The 16,400-nt window shown below is 37.6% G+C and overlaps 1 protein-coding gene across 1 annotated transcript in view; it reads right to left on the reverse strand.

Moving 5' to 3' along the window:
- slc8a4b (solute carrier family 8 member 4b) overlaps positions 1 to 16,343 on the reverse strand; it is an 88,901-nt gene extending 72,558 nt beyond the window's left edge. The window contains exons 1-2 of the mRNA XM_056243545.1: positions 16,042 to 16,343; positions 13,813 to 14,010 (exon numbers count right to left, since the gene is read on the reverse strand). The gene's annotated coding sequence lies outside the window, so the exon portion shown is untranslated. The remainder of the gene's footprint in view (positions 1 to 13,812; positions 14,011 to 16,041) is intronic.
- Positions 16,344 to 16,400: the final 57 nt, after the last annotated feature.

Consider the following 16,400-nt stretch of genomic DNA (forward strand, 5'->3'; position numbering starts at 1 on the left):
AGGGCAAGGCTGGAATCAGAGAATGATATGAGGCTGTCACTATGTACCACTATATCACCACGAATAGACAGACTGTGTGGAAGTGACTCCCCCCCCCCCCAATCCGAATCAAGTGTTCCAGAGGCCCGTGTGATAATATCCAGGAAGTCTGGACTGTATTCACAGCATCTCACCCTGAACAGCAGTAATTCAGCAGTCCTCTGACTGATGAAGTGTACGGGCCACATTCCCTTGTCTTGGCTCACAGGAGATCACTGATGGCCAAACTTCTACACGGATACGAGCTCATCAATTAGCTACTGGAGGGGAACTGACAGCTTCAAGGCGCCAGAAGTTTACAGCCTTTGCCTTTTTCCCTGATTAATATGCTATGAAAAGGTAAAGGTTATGGCTTCACAGTGCCCTTCAAATAAGCGTGCACACTATTACTCTCTCTCTCAGTCTGTCCCCAAGCACTGCTCCCCCATTCGCATCTCAATTTTTCTGCACATGAACAGAAAGGGCAGGGTATTGAAAATGAAATGACTGGCTGCATTGACCTAACTCTGTAGATCAGTCCCACAACAGCAATCACAATACAAGGTTTAACGTCATCCTCTCATTCAATCATTATATTAATACTAATCCCACTGACATTTTGAACGGCTCAGGGAAAGCAAAAGGAGACAAGCTGTTAGGTAGTCTGTTTCCACATTTGTGTTTCTGCCTTCGAGTCAATGATCATGTCAGCTCTTCAATGTTTGATTACTTTGAGCTTCATTTGACAGGATTCATCTTTGATTCACGAACATACCATAATATGCTCTTCAACCTGATGTCATTTTTACCAGCCCATAGGCCAAGAAACTGATACCCAATATTTGATCAATGCCAGTCACATTATATTATTAGATCTTTTGGTGTTTGGATGGCTGGCAATGCATTAAATTTATTCTACTGCATTAAAAAAAAGTAAGCTGGAGAATTTATTTAAGCTGCAGTATAATTTTTCTGGACCAATGTTGACCTTCTTATGTCCCATCCCTCTAAAGAAACTGTCTGTTCGGACAGACTGTATACATCCCAGGAACCTTCTGAGAAGGGCTGACAGTTACAGTGTTAAATGAATCTGACTAGAGGGAAATTATTTTTTCAATAACTGCTAAAATGTTTTTGACTCTGTTTAATAATATCCTTGGCAGTTATCACCTACACTTTGCTGGCATCATGACTTTTGTATAACTCTGCTGTCTCTTTCTTCTCACATTATAAAGTAATTCAGACTCAAATCAATATTTCATGTCCATGTACACTACCGTTCAAAAGTTTGGGGTTGATCCTTTTTTAAAATGTTTTTTAAAGAAGCCTCTTATGCTCACCAAGGCTGCATTTATTTAGTCAAAAATACAGTAAAACAATAATATTGAGAAATATTACAATATAAATTAATGATTTTATATTTTAATGTATTAAAATGTATTACTGTGATGACAAAGCTGAACTTTCAGCAGTCATTATTCCAGTCTTCAGTGTCACATAATTCTTCAGAAATCATTCTAATATTCTGATTTAGTGCTCAAGAAACATTTATTATTATTATCAATGCAATGCAAAACAGTTGCTGCTTCATTTTTTTTTTTTTTTGGAAATTGTGAATCTTTTTTTTTACAAGATACTTGATGAATAGAAAGTTCAAAAGAACAGTATTTACTCTAAAATATTTTGTTGTAACAATGTAAAAGACTTCACTGTCACTTTTGATCAATTAATAAATCCTTGCTGAATTAAAAGAAAAAATGACCCTTAAAATGGTAATGTATACAATCATTTGGTGTGTAGCTTCGTGTCATGATCACACTGATGTTTATTTTATGATAATGCCCGGATGACTGTATATTATCATCCTTAACTGATCTTTTTTCCACCATGTACAATGAATCTCTCAGCTGACCAAATGAGACTACACAGGACTGCACTGCTTCTTGTCCCTCAATAAAGGAATCATGCACTGTTCCATTTCAACACATACATACATACACACATGCACACGCACACAGACACACACATATCTGAACAAACTTAGACATTTATATAAACTCACACTCATAGGCTGCCAGCCAAAAAGAAATCAAAACACCACTCCGCCAGATGTAAACACACACAGGGCACATCCAGCAAGCTGCATCTGTTCAGAAATGCCTCTGAGGTAACAGATGACACTTTAACAACCAAGACTGGCACTGTACAAGTCCTCAAAAGTCCAAGTGCTGATATACAGAGAAGGGATCTAATTACTGAGCCTAGATAATCAAACCTCACTGCTTCCAATTAACAACTGTATCAACACAATCGCAGAACAACAGAACAGAATGGAACAAAACAACATAAAAGGGGGGAAGTGAAATAGAGAAGAAGAAACAAAGGGAAGACAGAAAAAGACAAAAATACATGTTCTGATATTGCTGATAAAAAGATCTCACTGATAAAAAGAAATGAGCCCTGCTGTGAAGAAAACAATGAATCTCTCAAGAGATTTTCTGGTCAATGTTACACACAGTATATAAAAAAGATAAAACCCAATGTTGAATGTTGCCTACTTGCAATGGTGACATCCTCTGTGAAAATATCAAGCTCGCTTGAAAAACAGGATTAGTGCATTAGTGCACTTACCATTCATCTGACTCTCATTTAAATAAGACTATCATAATGTGTGAAATGATGGACAGAAAAATCGAGAGGAAAAGAAAATGAAGGGAGAGAGGGACTGAGGGCATAATACAGTGGCTTTCTCACTGAAAATAGTAATTGCAGATGCTGATTGTGCTGCTGGTGGTGATGTAAAAGCAACATGCAGCGATAACGGCCACTTTTGATAATGCTAATTCTTGCATTTGAGGCTGAGAATCTCTCATCTGTCAGACACACATATGGACAAGACTAGTATAGTTAACTAACCCTGAAAGCACACATATGGTGTATGTCATGTTTGTCATGGAGTCCTCCACACTTTCATCTCTGAACTTAGTTGGCTGATATTAAAATGATGTGTCTCTAATGTTTTTAATGTACCTTCTTTCCAGCTTAATATGCAGAGTCAGCTAGTGTCGTCAGTTGACAATGATTCATCCAAAAATGTAAACATTCAGAAAACTCGGAAGAAGTTTAAGACCTCAGCAACATTGGCTAAACCAATAGCCTGAGTTTGGTGGTGGTGGACTATCAGAATGAGAATGAGAATGAAATTTATTGAAAATTATGCTTACACAAGGAACCCAGCAAGCAATTTTGCGTTTAAAAGATGTCTAATAGCCGTCCAAACACAGCCAAGACATAGGGTAAAACAAGAAATTTAATCGACGTCTAAACCATAGCCCAAAAATAGACTAGTCATCAATTAGAAGAAATGAAACGAAACACCTTGTAATCACCGCTTACTTTGCTTACATGATGGAATATCCAACGCATTCTCATCCTTTGGCGTCATATAGGTGACGCCATATGACATTTCGTCGAAATGTTACGCACATGGCATCCTTTAGCATCAATATAACACGCACTGTTATGGGTAGGTATAGGTCTGGGGTAGGGTACGGTTATGACGCCTTGGGATCTGCGTCATATATTCACGCTAAAGGACGCCATGTGTGTTGGATTTAGACGAGCGTCACCTGTATGACGCCTTGGGTTCTGCGTCTCATATTGATGCTAAAGGATGCCATGTGCGTAAGATTTCAACGAAATGTCCAAAGCGTCACATGTAGGACGCCAAAGGATGAGAACGGGCTGGAATATCATACATCTCGCAAGTTATTTTGGCAAAAACGACATGTAACCAAATTCAAGGTTATTTTGGCTAGAAGTGGGCTACTCATAGCCGGACTATATCGGGTCTATAGTTAACCTACAGTGAAATGCTGGGAATTGTCATGGTGACGCAGCTTCTAGTGACAGAGCTGTTTGTTTATTCAACCAATAGCAAAGCCAAAAAGTGTGTGGTACCTATACAGTTTCCAATTGAAAGTTTCCAGCTGAAATGAACAGTAGTGTCAGTAAACACCCACAACTTTTATTCAGTTTCACACAAATTATTATATTACAGAGGCAGATTATCGATTAATAAAAACTTTGTGCTATTCCTTGCAAAATACTATGTTATAACCTCAAAACATTTTTAATATGTTGCATGATTTGTAAACTAATACATTTCAATGTATTTGTATATTAAAAAACTTTGATAACCAGGCAAAGTAAACTTGCTTAGTAGATCACCTTGTACAGCATTGCACTGGCGATGCGGTGTCCCATGTCCCGTGTCAGTAGTCCCATGAACAGGACATTCAAAAGAAGAACTCAAAGACTTAGAACCAGGGGAAAAAATGGCAAGGTTGCTTCAGAAAATGCATTTTATCTTGCATTTGGTTTTGCTTAGACTATCAGTTAGGTTTAAGGTAAAGGTCTGGAGACATTTCATTTCCGAAATGCCGCAAAATGTGTGCACCATCTAATTTCATAAAATATTGTCACAGTCATATCTGTTTCAGAGAAAATTCAATGTGCTTTTAGCATCACTCACTAGACATTTCACTTTGAGATATAAGAGAAGCAATGAAACATCATTTTGCAAAAATTACGCAGCAGCACGTTTTTGTCATTAAACTGGGCTGCCTTTAAAATATATATTGACTTAAATGTACATTCCTGGTACAGACTATTTATTGATCTCTACATCAAAATTTATTTTAGATATAATTTAAGATATGTGTGCTTTCAAATATTTAGCACAGCAATAAAAGTTTGAGTAAAAAATTAAACAAATGTTAAAAAGTGGGCTTTGTTTATTAATAATAAGTACTTTAAATGAATAGCTGTCCAGCACAGCCTAATTAATATTCATGAGTTAAAGAATCACCATGCAATGATGCCACAAAAAAGTCCAACATGGCCCCCACTCCACTTAGGCTTTCGGGAGAACATGTGTGATTTATAATGTAGGTGAATAAGCACTTTTAAATATGTTTATCAGATGTTTATCAAAAGTATCAGATGTTTGACAAAGTATGTGTGCTTAGGAGGTACAGTATACCATTATAAATGGGCCATAATTCCATTCTCTAATTAAATATATGCAGAAACATATTGTTTAGATTACTTCCAAAAAAGTAAACCAGAAATCTACAATCGAAATCTAAAAATACTCACAAGCTCATTCAGAATCCAGCAGAGAAAGAGATGTCAGCCTCAGCTTCAAAACTTTGTCACTTTAGATCAACTTTCAAAACTTCTCCACGGAAGCGAGTTCGTCTCTGCTCCTTAAAACCCCTCAGAGCTCTCAGAGGCTTTCGCATTCTGTGAGTAAAAGCTCTGAATACTGCCGTCACTGTTGGACTGAGGCAGAGCAGAACTGTGCCATGCTGAGCGTCGTCAGCCAAACACAGACAGCATGATATTAGCAGACAGTAGGAGGGTATACTTCACTCACACACATACACACACGGTTTTCAAAGTGGCATTTAACCATGAGCAATTTACATCCTTGCAGCCCCAAATGGTTGCCTCCATGCTGAGTTCCATGCTCAGAGTCACAGCTTGCTAGTGTCAAACAAAAATGTCCTTTAGTGGACAGTGGCTACAAGTGCTAAACCCATAACATCACCTGACTTCACATTGTCGTCTCCTCCACGCCTCCCTTTGATAAACATATCTCTGCTTCCTCTTGTTTGATATTTACTGCACTTAATCTCTGGATCAGCATGCACCAATGCTACATTTGTCTAAATGTCATAATCATTTATTGACAAACAAGTATTCAATGAGCTCATTGTTTCTGCATTAAATGATTACATTTTTTAAATTAATACTATTTTCACTAACTGTGATTTTGTATATGTACATTTCTGAAATACATATACAGTTACATATACTTAGACAGTTACCTCTGATAACATATCACTCTAAATTGTTTCTGTAAAGCTGCTTTGAAATTATGTGTTTTGTGAAAAGTGCTATAAATGTGAATTGAATTAACCTCTGCATCTCCCTCAGAGTTTTATAATCTCATATTTTAACATCTGGGCTCACAGTGGCAAAGGTCTGTGAACATCATATTTCATTAAGATAAATAAAAGGATGCAAGAAAACATCTGGAGGTGTGGAAGACAGCATCTGGCAGAGTAGAAATGCTGTAAGATGAGTATATGAACAACATGGACAAAGAAACCAAAAAGATTATCTGAAATGTTCATTGAAAGGACCATATTAAGTAGCATCATTTGTTTGAAATAAACAGGGAAAAAACACATATATTGATATATTGTACTAGGACAAAACTCAATTTTCAGGTTATCTAATATTAGTGAATCATGTTCATAGAAAATTTGATGACTCATTCACAGGGAATGTGATGACTCATTCACCAAAACTCACCTTGACACCAGCTGGTTAAAAGTCATTGCAAAGATGGCTAAACCAATAAAAAAAGAGTTCTGTTCTAAGAAAAACTCTAGCACCATTTGTTTGCAGTCACTTGGCTTGACATGTTGTATGTAATGCAATCAGGGTTTGAAATGAACTATGTATGTGAAATGTTAGTGAAAGTCAACTGTGGTGGATAACGCGATGAATTCACTAGCCAGTTTGGTGGGTTATGATTATGTTGTATCACTTGATGCCATCGCAGAACCTCCAACATTAGCAAAACACAGCATAACACTTTCCGGTACTCTGGAAAAGAGAAGAAACCACTTTTTCAACCCGTTCCCACTCCCTAGGCATCTGATAAGTGCCACAAATCCAAGACTTTTGCAAGTCATACAGACGCCAAAAGTGCCCTTTAGCATCTTTATTCTGACGCTGCCAGTTAACCAAAGCCCCTTTCACACAGAGCATTGATACCAGAAAACTGCCATAGAATTGTTAGAGTGCCTTCTGTGTGAACGCAAACACGTTTGTGGATGGGGACCTAGTAACTTTGCTGGGATCAGTCCCTGTGTGAACAAAAGGCAGGACCAATGCCGTAAGGTGTGTGTCGTAGTGATGACGCATGATGTACTCGCTTATTATATACATTTTGTGAACACAAAAAGAAGTTACAGACTGTAGATTTAAATTATTACTGCCTTTAGTTATTGTTTTGGAATAAATGTTAAAATGCTTAAAAACACCAACTTGATGAGATTTATACTTGGTTTTAATAAATAGAAAATTAATAACATTATTAATGTAAAAATGCTAAATATAATTCTATTTGGTTTCTTTTTTTATGTAATGTTTACTTAACCAGGAAAATGTGAAGATATTAATTTATGTGAAATTAAGTGTAACTGGGATATGAATTTACATTTGATTATTATTATTTTTTTTAAAAGACACTGTGAGGACTATAGGTATAGGATTCAGTTTGTTGTACAACTCTATAATTTTGATGTTATCCACAAACATTGACTGTCATAAAATGGAAAGCTATTCAATAACTCATAATCAGATTTTATAATAAATATATTTAATCTAGTAAATTGTATTTAATCATCAAGATTATTTCTGATATTTTTGTTTTGGATTAAAGAAGTTCTGAATGAATCTTAAACTTAAAAATTGAGTAGCCAAATTGGCCAGTGAGTGAAAAGGTTCATTTCAAACCCTAAATGTAATGACATTCATCCATTATTAAGTGTCCAAATTCTCTTTTGGGGCCACTGCATGCTCCTCCACAGTCTCAGTGGTCTGTGTTGCTGTTTAAGGGTTGTCAGAGAGATGTAGGTCCCCAATTCAAAAGATTTCCCTCTCCAGAATGTCTGAGAGTGGTATCTAACATCAAGAGCCTCTGGGAGATATCTGACCTAAAAAAAAAAAGCCTCCCTTTCGTATCTTTCTCTTTCACATCCTCATACATAGATTTCTTCTTCACACCTCTCATTCTCACTCTTCTATGCTTCTCTCATGTTCTCTCCATCTTCAGGAAGATGTTGCGCATCACTTTTTTTATCAGCTGACATGTGAGAGACTGTCTCCCCTCATCAGATAATCAGAGATCATCGCTCACTTTTGCATTCACCCCTCCTTCATCCATCACCTCCTCTGTCCTACCCTTCCATCAATGATTTTGACACAAACATCAATAATCTAAAGAAATGAAGCAACACTTTTATTATCGTATACAAAAACTATTTAGTTATTGATTTAAAAAAAGAAAATAACTGACATAGCACAAATAAAACGAAAGCCTAAAGTGAAAAACAACTTAAATAAAATAATTATAGTTTTAATCAAGCGCGGATAACAATAGTCTGACCTGTGCGAGTCTATGTGGAAAAGACATCCCACAGGCGAGATGTGATGTTACTACAAATATGGACACAAATGAAATCGCATGGGTTGGAAACAGCAGAGCACTATTCATTCTGTCATGTAGCGGCCATCTAACTGTTGTGCAATTAATCGATACTTCTTAATGGTTTACATACCATTTCAGATGTTCCTATGAGTGGAAAAGGCAATACAAAATTGGACCCCACTAACTTTAACTGTATTTTTCAAATAATTTTCATCTTCTTTTGTGTTCAACAGAAGAAAGAAAATCATACAGGTTTGGAATAACAAGAGAATAAGTTTGTTTTGCGGTTGAACACCATGCCAAGATGGCATCAAAGGTAAAAATATATTAAAATGTATACTAATAAAAACCTAAGTATGGTTTTCAAGATATATTGCTAAAACTAAATTGTGTCTGACATTGTTAAAAATATCTTTAAAAAAAATTACTGAACTGGATTAAATCTTTTGCTCAGGAAGTTGCAATCACCACCATGAGGGTGAGTAATTTTTCATTTTTGAGTGAACTATCCCTTTAACTAGGATTACTGTAAATAATATATAAAAGAAATATAAAATGCAAACTAAACTGTAACAATCAAAAACTTAGTTGAAACGATTCAGCTACTGATTCTGCATGTTTGACACCAGTCAGTACATTCCAGAATATGACTGTTTTCCTGTTTGAGGAGTCAGGTGATGTCTCTCCTCAGGATATGATCAATAATAGTTTGAATCATGTCAAATAATAATCCACCGAGCGAGGGAGTAAAGATGTTTGCCCTGGCAATGGATTCTGCACAAGGTATTACTGATCTTACCACTCTTTTCTAAGTATATACTGTGATATTTAGAAAAGGTTTTTGAGGTAATAAACAAACATTTTCAAGCACAAACATTGGCTTTTAGTTCCACAACTAATTCCATTCATGAAACTGACACATCTTCAGCAAATGCTCATTTAACCTTTGGATTTCAGGGCTTGAATAGAAAAGCAATTAAACTGTCACTAGTAATTAAATAAGGGATTTGGTGCAGAATTAGGTTTAATCTACACCACAAACAAACAAATACCTCTGGAAGGGTCATAAAACCAGCTTAAAGGCCATCAGATATGGATTATACATGCATATTTCAGCTCTGTTTTCCACTTTGCCTCGTTAGATTGATTTGTGATTTTAAGATTTTATCACAACCTAAGTAAACCTGAGTGCTTCCTGTTTCTATTACAAACACAAAACATTCAACAACACTATGGTTGTCACCACACATAACCTGCTGGTGCCTCGCTTATCGCACGAATAGGTATGAGTAATGGCAGTGCTGGTTTTGACAAGTGATTCCATAACGTTAGCCTCTCTTAGCCAATCTCAATTTCCTCAACCCATCTATTTTAATTACCTCTTCCCCTCGCTCACTCCAACCACCAATCCCGCAGGTCAAATAAGACATATTTCCTGGCACACTTACGATCCATATTAATAAAAAATGTGACCTGGACCAGAAAAAGCTTGCAGTCTCAAATAAATAGCAGAGTAGCTTGAGAAACTTTTAGCCTTCGTTCATTTTGGAAAACATATTTCAACCCACTACAAGCAACCCAAGCTCACTGGAAAGATGTCAATGTGATGACATTGCTTTGTACTCGTGAGTGATGACAATGTTAGCTAACAACAATCTTCCCCTGTAATCATAATTTGTGTGAACAAGGATAAAAGTTGTTGGTCTTTTACTGTCACTGGTAGTCATTTCAGATGGAAACTGCTGCAAAATGTAACACAGGAGTTTTGCCAAAATTTAGGTAGAGGCACATTTTTCCAATGAGCAGGTTGACTACAAGTATCATAATAAGATACATTTAAATAGTTTAGTATTAGTTATACTAAACCATTAATGTGGAGACAAGCACAGTTTTCTTTCTTGTATTTAAATATTTCCTACTGAAACATCTATGGTTACTCAACATAAAATCGGTTCCCTGAGATGAGGGAATGAGACATTGTCTCAGTGGCTGACGCTATGGGGAAACTCCATTCTCTCGAAATACTGAAGCCTTAAATCACGCCGGTTTAAGTACACTGGCCAATTGCGTTCAAATGTGTGAAAAGAGCAGCTAAGACACTGAATGCCATTGCCTCAGAATCTGTCGACTGAAGGTAGAGTGGAGCTCATAAGATACTCTGAGCAATGTAACACAGCAGCTTCAGCGATGTTTCTAAGATGTGTATTCACACCAGGAAAGTCCGATAGTTCACTTGCTTTGGTCCGGACCAAATATTTTTTATTTTTTTTTGGTACGGTTCGCTTTCACACTGCTCTTTTTGCAAGTGAACCAAAATTTGTAAACAAAACCACACGTGTGCTAAGGTCGTCCATTCATTGGACAAGGATTCTCAAGTAGGGAAATCAGGAAGTGCAAAAAAGGCTCAGCATGGAGATATTTCGTACTGCAATATTTGTTATTTTACTAATTTTGTGTTAAGGAGACGGATAAGGTATACAGTTTTCATTCATAGAGAGGGGCTATGTTCACACATTCAAATAATGAGATTCTTATTGTATATACTGCTAACAAGTGCTGTCAATGTTAACGCTTGAAGTTTGTCCAGTTTATCGCAGCATCATCCTTGTATTGTAACTATCGTTACATTATATGAACTGCAAAAGCTTTTTTTGCATCTATGCGCGATTAGACTAAAGAGAACGCTCTGTATGTGAATGTCCTGATGCACACACTCATTCATTCATTCCATTCCAATGATGCACACACGACGCGCAGAAAGACGCGCAACAGTATCGTGTGGCCAGACAGCGCGCCGGAATGGAATTCTCTTTCGCACTTGAACAACAATAACACAAACCATTATGCCAAAATCTCCGACTACGGAAGCCTGTTAACTCAAAGGCGCAGTGCTTTCTTGCAATTGGGTCGGTTCATGTTCACACCGTAAACGAACCGTACCGGAGTTTGTTTGGAACCGTACCGAGACCACCTCTTCAGCTGGGTCTCGGTACAGTTGTTTGGTCCGCACCCGAGTTCGATTGCTGTATTCACACCTGCCCAAAAGGTCCGCACCAAGGGGGGAAACGAACTAGAGTTCGATTCAATCGAACCAAACAAGGCAGGTGTGAATACACCCTAAGTTATTTCCCTCATCTTGGGGAACCGAGGTTACATTGAGTAACCGGAGACATTCTCTTTCGAGTTCGATTCACTTGACTTTGCGTCAGTAGGTGAGTTGTCTGAGCAAGTCTCTGAAGGAGAAAGATTCTGAGGCATTGGCGTTCAACTCTGCCTTATATAGCTGCCGAGTCAGCCGCTATTTTCGCTCACTTGAATGTGATTGGTGTACTTACACTGGCGTGGTTCAATAAGACTTCAGTATTGATCAGAACTCGAAAGGCGACAGGAAGTTATCTCCTTAAAAAATCTCCTCAAATTCTCTCATTTACGCACCCTGGCGTCATGCCAGATGTATATGACTTTCTGAGGTTAGATGAAAACAAACTGAGATTTTTAGCAAAAATAATTCATCTCTGTGATTCTATATAATGCAAGTGGATAGGCCCCTCCAAGCCGACACTTCAAAAACCATTCAAAACGAACACAACGGTAATCCATACGACCCCAGTTGATGAATCAATTCTGAAGTTTTTAAACTATAAACCACTGCTTCCAGCCAACTGTCATACATGCGTTCGCTTGACATTACTGTCAACACATTGTGAAGCGTGTTATCAGCAATTTCAGAAACTTGTGAGGAAGTGATTTGGAAGCAGAGAGGACTGTCACTTCCCATGCAAGTTTCACAAGTAAAGTCACCTTTATTTTTATAGCACTTTATATAATACAGAGTGTTTCAAAGCAGCTTTACAGTGGTAACAGGAAAATGATTCAACGATGCAAACAGTTCATTTTGGCTGCACAGCAGCTGTAAAAAGAAAAAAAGTGTCATTGTTCAGCTGGAGTCAGTTCAATTGTAAAGATCATCAATTATAAGTTAATTTCATCTATAAAGCAGCTCTGGAGAAACCAGTGATGTCATCTTCCAGCTCATTCAGTTCTCATCCAATAGCGTCAGTGCAGTCAAGACAATAATATTGTTGAATAAACACACAGCACGCTGACAGTTGCCCAGAAGAGACAGTTTATAGTTTTAAAAGTTTTCAAATTAGAAAGAAGATTACTGGGCTCATATGGATTATCGTTGTGTTTGTTTTGAATGGTTTCTGAAGCATCAATTTTGAGGGATCCATCCACTTGCGTTGTGGACTCTAAAAATCTAAAAGTTTTGTGTTCATCTGAAGAAAGACAGTCATATACAGAAGCATTCACTCTATATATCAGCCCATGCAGCAAAACCACACTCAACTTTATCATCGATAATAGCAATGAAGACACTTTCGAAAGGAATTACATTTACTTCCAAAGAACCGATTGAAAGACAATAAAACAATAAAATAGTACAAACAAAGATGTTTTACCAGTGCTTGGGTATTTTTCTGAGGGTTTTTTAAAAGCATTAAACAGTCTTATATTTTCCCCAGTCTGTTGCCTGTAACGTCACAACTCTGACATCATAGATCTTCTTGGGCTGATGTTATTCCTTCAAACCAAACAAGGGTTAGAAAGGCATCTGGCAGTATAATTGCTCATTAAAACAGTATGTCTCTCCCTGCTTGTTTGGGTGTGTTGGTCAAATTATTGTTATTATTATGTCACGTAAATGACATTTACCATTTACCATATTATGTCACGTGTGTGTGTGTGTGTGTGTATTGTTGGCAGTGTACTAGCAAGGACACACAAAGGACAAAATATCTAGCATAACTGGAAAAATTTTCTGTGACTAATAATTCCTGAGCAAGACATTTTAGGAATGACAATACGAAGCAATTAACCTCTCATAACAATTAGAGAAAAGAAACATAGGGCAATAACAAAAAAAATCTATTTTTAAAATGTATAACCAACACATCACAAACCCACGTTTTTTCCATTTCTCTATAATCTGTCATTTAAGAGGGATTTGCTCCACACGCAGGTTGCGCGCGCCTAAAACTACATCCTCGTAACGCAGGTCCAAATGAGAATTCAGTTCTGCGTTGGATTGGGCAACAGGAAAATAATCTGAGCGAGAGATAAGGGGAATGGGTGACTGAGATAGAGTCTGAATGAAAGAAGAAGAAGAAGAAAAGGACGAGTGTGCACAAAGAGATGAAAGTGGATTTGGATCCTCAAAGTACCTCGTTTGTTTGTGATTCTGTGCTCTTTTTAACAATCATTCAACCCTTTCAGTGGTAAACTACTACATTATAAAGTGATTGGATTATAAAGCATGATAACTCTGACTAAAAGATTTCCAAGACCCCTGCAGCACTCTCATATCTAATGCGCTTTTATGCATATAGCGGTCGCCCCATCGCCAATATTCAAATGAAGAGACATCTGATAAACATTTTGGAGACGTATACAAACAGCATTCTCTTGTAGGCTATCGTCCCTCAGTAAAGTTAAGCGCTTACCGGTTGGTCTGTGCAGGGAACAGGTGGTCACTCAGGGATCAGTGCGGTTTATCCGCCGATGTGTGTTGTTGTTTGTCGATGGTGTTAGTCGCTCATGTCAGGGATCTATTTCCCCAGCGCGTCCAAGGCGAGGTTTCCAGCCAGACTAGCTTCTCGGTATGAGGAGACCCGGTAATTGCGGTTATCACGCTGACCACACTGTAACACAAATAATAAACAACTTAATCACCTTAATAGCCCTGATAGAACGGAGGCGCGCCTCAAACAAGTTGTGTAGCCTAACCTTAATGAACGAGTCACCACGCGCGCTTTACGCTAGTACTCATCCACTTATTGTTGGAAGAATTGTAAATTTAAGTACTGTCATTATTAGTGTTGGCTATCCCCGCTAATAATGACCTGGCGGTCCCCCAGCGTTTTTTGGGCGACACAAATTCAGCGGCTTGACACGGTTGGACCGTCGGCAAGCCGACCAATCTGAAAATGCGGTTGGTCTGCCAGCGTTTTTTGGGTGGCACGCCAACAGCGGTTTGCCGCGGCTGGGCCTGTGGGCCACCGTTGGTAGGCCTACACCAGTGGCAAGACGATAGTCGGTCCAGTGTTCCTGAGCGCTTCCAGGACATCTATCTTTTTTTTTTTCAGTTAAAAAGAATCTGAAAGCACTGAATACAAAAATTGTGAGACTGACCTAATAGCTATAGGCCTATCAAAAGCAAAGTGTTGGAATATAAAAAAAATACTGTAAAAACAACAATAAAAAAAATAAAAAATATATAAAAGTGCCACAATTGTCCCATATTAACTGAAATTGATAATGTGAAAGAAATTAGTAAATCAAGGTTAGCATATGCAGAAGAGCATGCAGGATTTGAATGGGGGGGGGGGGGGGGGACTAGCCTACATTACCCAGATAGCAATACGTCTGCAAGATGTCAGCTTTACATACATTCTAAATCATAAACATCTTTAAGACATTTTCTAAACGTCTATTTGACATCTGACAGGAATGCTCTGAACCCCCAAAAAGGGACTGTAAGAATGCATGGGTAGCTCTTAAAGTTTCAACCGTGTTTTCACATCTTAACTACAAAGTTAGATTATATAAACTAATCAAATTGCGCTAAATGTATCCTCGCGAATAGAAATCGCTTTTGGGTGAGGAGGTAACCATAGCAACAGATGCTTCGGTCGTTTTATCGGACTGTGCGTCGATAAAACATAAGCCTACTTTCTTTTTTAATACGTTATTAAAGACGTAGGCTACTCTTCAAATATATCACAAAAAGCGTCATTGTTTTGTCAACAATAAAAAACTGTAGGCCTACAATATTGGATGCCAAGGTTGACCTTAAAAAAAGACATGTTTCAAGCATTATTAGGTTGGCAACTGTAGGCTATTTTACAAGTGTTAGCGTCTACCCTGATAGCGCACGTCACAGAGATGTCTATTTTGATGTGCGTGTTTACATCTAGAAGATGTATTTTTTTAGAATGTTGGCTCATCTGCAATACGTCTGGACGTTTTCCTTTCAGATGTCAAATAGACGTTTAGAAACTGTCTTTAAGATGTTTATGATTTAGAAAGTATGTAAAACTGATATCTTAAAGACGTCTATCAGATGTTAGTAAACAGCAGACACTTTCCAGATGAAGTGATCTAGACATCTTGCAGCTATCGGAGGTTTACTGTAATGCAGTAAACGAACTGAAAAACATATCCTAAATGCCAATAAAAGCAACCCAATGTAGCCTATAACTTGAAACTCATTTTAAAATAAAAATGCAAGTTTGTTTGGTTTGATGGTTTGTCTTCTTAAATATGGCTAAAACTTTTTTTTACATTTGGAAGATGCTTATTTAAAGCAAATTACAATGCATTTAGGGCTATAGCCTACATTTGCTATTGTGTCTGGAATCAACCCTATGACCTTGGTCTTGATATTTCATACATTGTACTTAACTTCATTTATTTTAACAACATTGTAGCTACCGTTAAAATAAATGTTTTCTTTTTAACAACATAACTAAGTTTTATACTTTTTCTAGCAGCTATTTTACAGTAAAATAAAATACATTTTAAAAAATATATTTATTTATTCCGACTCACTGGTATGGTAGCCTAACTTTCAACCAAATATTTTTGTACAATCACAGCACCTTCTTATCCTTTTAAATGACCGTAATTCAAAACTTCGACACAACAGACTTCAGTTTAAGTTGACAACTGACCTTCCAAATTCAATGCAGCGCACCGTCAGTAGAATTCCCCACTCTTGTTAACGATGGACTTCGGCGATCCTCTCTAGCTCTTGTATTACAGGGTTCTCTCGTCCGCTGCTCGTGTATTGACATGTATCTCTAAATAAAATAGTCTTCATTCACCTCTCTTTGCTCTTAAGTAGCCCACGATCTGTTTTCAAAAGCCCGTCAGTTCCCGTTTGACACTGTTTGAGCTGAAGTGTTAGGGAATGGACACGGTTCTCGCTTCCTCTTTAGATTCAAAACCTCTAGGATGTGTCCTGCAAAAGATCAAACTGATCTAGTGTCCACGCACGTCTCCTCCATTGATCGCCGTGATTGTAATTAAT

Source organism: Rhinichthys klamathensis, unplaced genomic scaffold (assembly GCF_029890125.1).
Source record: "Rhinichthys klamathensis goyatoka isolate OS25496 unplaced genomic scaffold, OSU_Roscu_1.1 h1tg000803l_1, whole genome shotgun sequence".
NCBI lineage: Eukaryota > Metazoa > Chordata > Actinopteri > Cypriniformes > Leuciscidae > Rhinichthys > Rhinichthys klamathensis.